This window comes from Nothobranchius furzeri, chromosome 18 (genome assembly GCF_043380555.1).
Source record: "Nothobranchius furzeri strain GRZ-AD chromosome 18, NfurGRZ-RIMD1, whole genome shotgun sequence".
Taxonomy (NCBI): Eukaryota; Metazoa; Chordata; class Actinopteri; order Cyprinodontiformes; family Nothobranchiidae; genus Nothobranchius; species Nothobranchius furzeri.
Genome location: NC_091758.1, coordinates 26,757,879 through 26,763,962, shown reverse-complemented (window position 1 = coordinate 26,763,962; position 6,084 = coordinate 26,757,879).

Below are 6,084 nucleotides of genomic sequence, written 5' to 3'. Positions count from 1 at the left end.
AACAACAACAACCAGTTTCTTAAAGGCATTTCCTAAAGTTTGTCGCACACGAGAGCAATCTGCTGAGCAAACTGCCTCGAATGACCGTTTTCTCAGCAGATTGCTCGCTGTGTGCGCCTGATTTTCACAGAGTTTTCCACCTCATGAGACGTTGAGTCAAATATCTAACCTGTCAGATATTTTCCACCTCATGGCGGGGGGTATAAACTCACCGTGTGCACACTACTGAGCTGCTGGCTGAGCTGAAATATTCTAGTGGCCAATCAAAGCACGTTCTCCCCTCACATGACTCCAAGATGTATTCTGATGCAGCCCCCTGCCCTGCCTGCGTGTGTGAAAAATAAACAAAATGGTACCTTGCAGCCATGCTTTCGTTCTTTTTTAAACACAGAAACAGTTTTGTTTACCTGTTTGTAGCTACAGTTTCGCCGACGGCTGCCGGCTTCTTCAGGCTGACGCTGATGGTGGCGCGTCACTTCCTTCTCCGTTTATCTGCGGGCAGTAGAGGACGTTGTCGCCCTCTACTGCCCGCTCTCCCCTCTCAGACGATGCAGTCCCATGCGTGGTCCAGCGTGTAAACTCCGTCGTCCCTGTTCATGGTCCCACATCCACGTCTCCTTATCTCGATTGCTTCCTTGATCCATCTTTTGTATTTTTGTTGTTCGGTGGTTATGATCCGTGTGCTGTCCCAGTCCATTATATGGTTTCTGAAGAAGCCGGCAGCCGTCGGCGAAACTGTAGCTACAAACAGGTAAACAAAACTGTTTCTGTGTTTAAAAAAGAACGAAAGCATGGATTTAGAAAGACACAGCAAGAACACACCTAAGAGGTACCTTGCAGATCGATGGGCCCACTGTTTCCATTACCATTTCGAAGGATCCAGACAGCGGTACTGTCGGAAGGATTCTGGGTCTTCCAGGTGCATCTCTTGGAGTAGATTGACATAAACTCCTTGCCTGGCCCATCTTTCCAGCCACCGTACCCATACTTTCCTAACCTTGAAATGCCTGTGGCGGCGATGCTTCACCCACAAAAAAAGTAGAGGCATTTCCTCCGTTTCCAGCTCTGTCTCCGTTTTGTTTATTTTCTGACATGCAGACAGGGGGCTGCCATCTTGGAATCATGTGATCAGAGAACGCGCTTTGATTGGCCACTAGAATAGTGAAGCTCAGCCAGCAACTCACGTAGTGCGCACATGGTGAGGCGGAAAATATCTGACTGGTCAGATTTTCGGCTCAGCGTTTCATGAGGCGGAAAACTCAGTGAAAATCAGGCGCACACGGCGAGGTATCTGCTGAGCAATTGGTCATTCGAGGCCATTTGCTCAGCAGATTGCTCTTGTGTGCGGCAGGCTTTACCTGCTCTGAGCTGGAAGCTCATTAGTTCACAGTAGCATTGCTCTAAGAGGACGTTTGAGTCACTCACTTCCTCCCTTCCTGAGAGCTAGCTTGCAATGTCAGATGCTGAATTGTAGCATGAATGAATCACTGTTATTCTATAGCTGGCCTCACTCGGAGGACTAACGACCCAATCACCCCCATGGGTTTAAGCTCATTGGAGTCATTTAGTAGAGACTCATGGTACTACGTGAGTCACCTCAAATGAGTCATGATTCACACAGCTCACACAAATCACTGGGTGTTTCTCAATGCCAAGGAACCTTGCATTGATGTCTTGGTCCCGCCCCTGTTGCCTAGGATATGCATCATCAGGAACCGCCAAGGCGTGTTCCAAATTTCATGTTCTCCCGAGGCATCTGTTCTCTATTTGTTAGCCGTTTGGCTAGCTGAGCAAGGAAGGATACATGGGAGGTGACTTGTAGCCTAGCCTTGGACAAAAATTTCCCAGAACACAGCTGTATTTTCAAAAGGATGGCGGATTAAAAGCTGGCAGCTACTTCGGGGGCATGTCACGCATAACCTTCATTACTGGATGATGGTGAAATTTACATTTTGTAATACTTCCAGTCATGGTTTTCTTACACTGAAGTAATACTTTTTTCTTCTTTTTTTGTGTAACGTTTTGTAAGTGGTTACCTTTAATACATTGTCAACAGAATATAAAGGTATTCATTAAAATGTAATATATCATAACATTATGGCTTATCAATATTATTGAACCTTTAATATTCGATTGATGATGAAACTAGGTAATTTGGGTGATAACAGGGAACCAACACTTTATAATAATTTGTCACAGAGGCAAAAATATAGTTTATAAAAATCTACTTATTACATATATATATATATATATATATATATACATTGGCACCCATTCAGTCTACACTCATACCCAGCTTTAGTTTTTACCCTACAGTATATTCTCAATAACGTGAGGAAAACATTGTTTGAACAGTTTTTTTAGTGGGAAATTATTAAACAATCACAGGAAGTAGGCTGAGGTAGCAAACTAAACATATTAAAAGCGCAAAACATTTAAATATGTATAATCTCAGTTAAGTCCCTTTCCAATTTTTCTGAAATAACTTTGACTCCTCCACACAGCATAGACGTAGAAGAGTAGATGCCACACCAACCGCTACTGCCTATGTTTGGCCACATTTGCAGGTTCTACTTTTTATAAACTCTATGGTTGACAGGATGTTTTAGTTAGGTTTCAGCTCCAGAAAAAAAGCTCTGTGGAGATCTTGAGCTAGAACAGCGAAAGAACGCGTTCATAAATCCGTTCACGGACGCCAGGACGAACGCACTCACTTTTACGTTCGTCAGGCAAAATATGAATGAGTTCAGTTCCTGTTCGCGAAAAAAATGAACAAATTCACAAATGATCGTTCAGTGAACGCGTTCGGGCTCAACGCTGTTCACTTCACATTTGGTTTCCCCATCTCTTTTTTTAAGTTCCCCAGTATTAGATCTCCCCTTTTGTTTCTTGTCTCTGGTTTCAGGTTTATTAGTTCTCCTATTTTTAAGTGTCGTATATTTATAGTGTTTAGATTAGTCTTTCCCCTTAAGTGTTTTATGTTCCTTCCCCTCTTAGTAACTTAGCCTCTCCTGCCTCCCTTCAGCTCTCACTCCCCACACACCTGCTATCAGTTTCCCTGATTGCTTCCTTCTGTGTATAAAGCCTTGTCTTGTCTCAGTGTTTGTTAGTTCATTGTCTCCTGTCAGCGTGTTTGAAGCCTCCGGTGATTCGTATGTGTTCCAGTTTCGAGTTTGCCTCCTTCAGAGTTTTATTTATTTATTTTTATTTTTTTAAGTTAGCTCCCTGGTTTCTTGAGGCCCTATGGGATTTTGGTTTTGACACTCCTCAATGAAGGATTATTTATTTTTCAGCTACTCGATCTCTGTGTCGTTTTGGGTTCCTGCATTTTGGGTCTAAACCTGCTACCAACCCTGACATTCACTGCTTCAAAAATAGTCTATAGTCTATGGACTGTTTCAAACCAGCAGCAACATTGCAATTTCCAGGCGCGTCCCAGACGTGGCACGCCACGCTGCTAAAGATACGAACGGGTTCTATTTTTATCAGCAGCTGCTTCTGGGATGCATCAATTTTCACAGTTAACATAGGGCTAGACAGGAAATGTCAAGCTGTTTTCAAAATAAAGGACTGCAGCGATACAGTTTCATATATATGAAGCTTACGTGTGACCCAATGACTTATATTCTCCCAGCATTGTTTCAGCGGTGTCCGGGTCTGCAGCTGTACACTATTGTGGCATTCACATGGAGGGGGGCGGGTTTTAATTAAATTCAAACATCTTATTTTCGGATTGAAAAAAAAAATGGCTCACAAAAAAGGGAGACCGACAGGGATGAGTAATCATCCAGCATGACCCTAAGGGTCCTGTTAAAAAGTAAGACTGAAACCAGTCAAGGGCCAAACCTGAGATGCCAGCCCATGTGTGTAGTCTGGAGATAAGGATGTTAGGATCAGTCATATCAAAGGCTGCTGATAGATCAAAAAGTACCAGAACCACCTGGAACCCTGAATCCAAAGCCAGAAAGATGTCATTAAACACACGAACATGAGCGGTTTCAGTGCTATGTTGTTGTCTAGACCCAAACTGAAAAATGTCCATTACTTGATGGTTATTTAGATTTAGTAGTAACTGGTAAAGCACTGCTTTTTCAAGTATCTTTGATAAAAATGATCATTTGGAGACTGTTTGGACATTAGAGAAAAGGATGGGATCAAGACCAGGTTTTTTGAAAATCGGCTGAACAACAGCATGTTTGAAGGCAAGAGGAACTTCAGCCAAGGTCAAACAACTGTTAATAATGTCCAGCATTTTGGCCAATCAAAGAAAGCACGTCTTTCAGGGGACAAGGTGGAACCGCATCATCTGCAGAGCCAGAGGGTTTCATGGTAGCGATAGTTTTTACCAGTCTTTGTTTTTGCACATCGATAAATGTTTCAAAAATCTCACCAAGTGCTTTTCCAACACATTCTCACACCTGAAGTGTCAAAAAATGGTGCAGGGTGACCAAGCGTTTGTTTCCAATATGTTTGGAGTCCCAACGTGTCGTGAGCCAACGTGCTGTGCCAGAGAGTTGGTTCACGACACCCGCGGTAAAACGCACTTTCACCGACATTTAACCTCTAACCTCTTCCTATTTAACCTTCCCCTCACCCTCATCCCAACCTTAACCCAGTTTCTCAATCTAAACTTCCTGTTAACCATGTTGGAGTGTGTCGTTACAACAAGGAACAAAGTTTTGCTTGCGCAAGAGGGTTAAGGTTAGGATGGGGGTGAGGGGAAGGTTAAATAGTAAGAGGGTAAAGGTCAAATTCTGGGAAATCTCTATTTTACAGTGGCAATTGGAAAATGACACTCTGGCACAGCGCATTGGCTCCTGATGTGTTGGGGCTTTCAATGCATCGGAAACACGTTTGGTCACCCCGCGTCATTTTTCAACGCTTTGGGTGTGAAGATGTGTTGGCTTTTCAAAGAATAAAAAATGCATGAAAATGAACTGCTTTATAAAATAAATTATAAACAGTGATCTCAGTCGTGCCTCTATAGGATAGAGAGAACTACTTAAACCACAGTCTGTTTTGCATGACTTCCTATTGTTTAGTTTCTAGAAAGACTCGCTGTTTTCTTCTCAGACGTGCTAGATTTTTGTTGATGTCTCAGAGCGAGTATGTTGGAGCATGTTAGAATGCCCTCAACATTTCCTACATTAGGATTTAACATATGACCTTGTCACTTGGCAAACAACAAGTGTCATTAAGACAGTGCATGTGTAGGCTGGATAAAGTGATTATAACCCTAGATTGTAAATATGAAAAACCTCTTTTCTACAAAATTCAAAAGAAAAACACTTGCCTGGCTACTAATGGCATCCTTTAAATGCTTTAAATAGTAGTATTCTCTCTGGTCGATGTAAAGGAAATGAAATGATCTCGAGTCTCGACTAAAAAAGCCATTTGTTTAAATTGGTGTCTTGCAGGTAATGTGCCTCCCAACCAAGGAATGTGATCAATGACTTAATGTCATTAACACATTTGCAGAAAAATGTTATGGTTTACACCTCTGTAAAATCACGCGAGGGTACACAGGAATAAACCCAAATGCAGGAGGCAGGATGGCTTGTTCCAATTCTGAGTTCCTTTAATAACAAAAAGTCACCACATAAGTGGGAAAAGGGACTTCACGGGTCTTACTTGAAACAAAAACTACTAATGATGATGATCCACAGACTCGAAGCAATACTACAGACACATGCAACACTACACAACAACGCCACACCATGCACTGGCAGCAGCTGCTTACAATACATGGTGTGGCAATCAGGACATTGCAGTTAGCTGTGGCACTCCCCGGTGCTCCACAGAGGGGCAGGAACTGCAGGAAGAGCCACAGCCAACCTGCATAGAGAAGAAACACACATTAAAAACAATCATGAGGTGTAAACCATAACAAAATAAACATATTTCTTGTTGTAAACATATATACAATCATGCAGTAACTGTGTGCTTTTGGATTTTTGCTTGTCTCAATCTGTGTGTCAGACACAAGACAATGGAAAATCCCTGCAAGCAGCCACAGTGCTGCTTAGAGTGAGGCGTGTGAAGAAAGGTGGGTACTAGTAGGACAGAGGTGGGAACTGGCAAGGC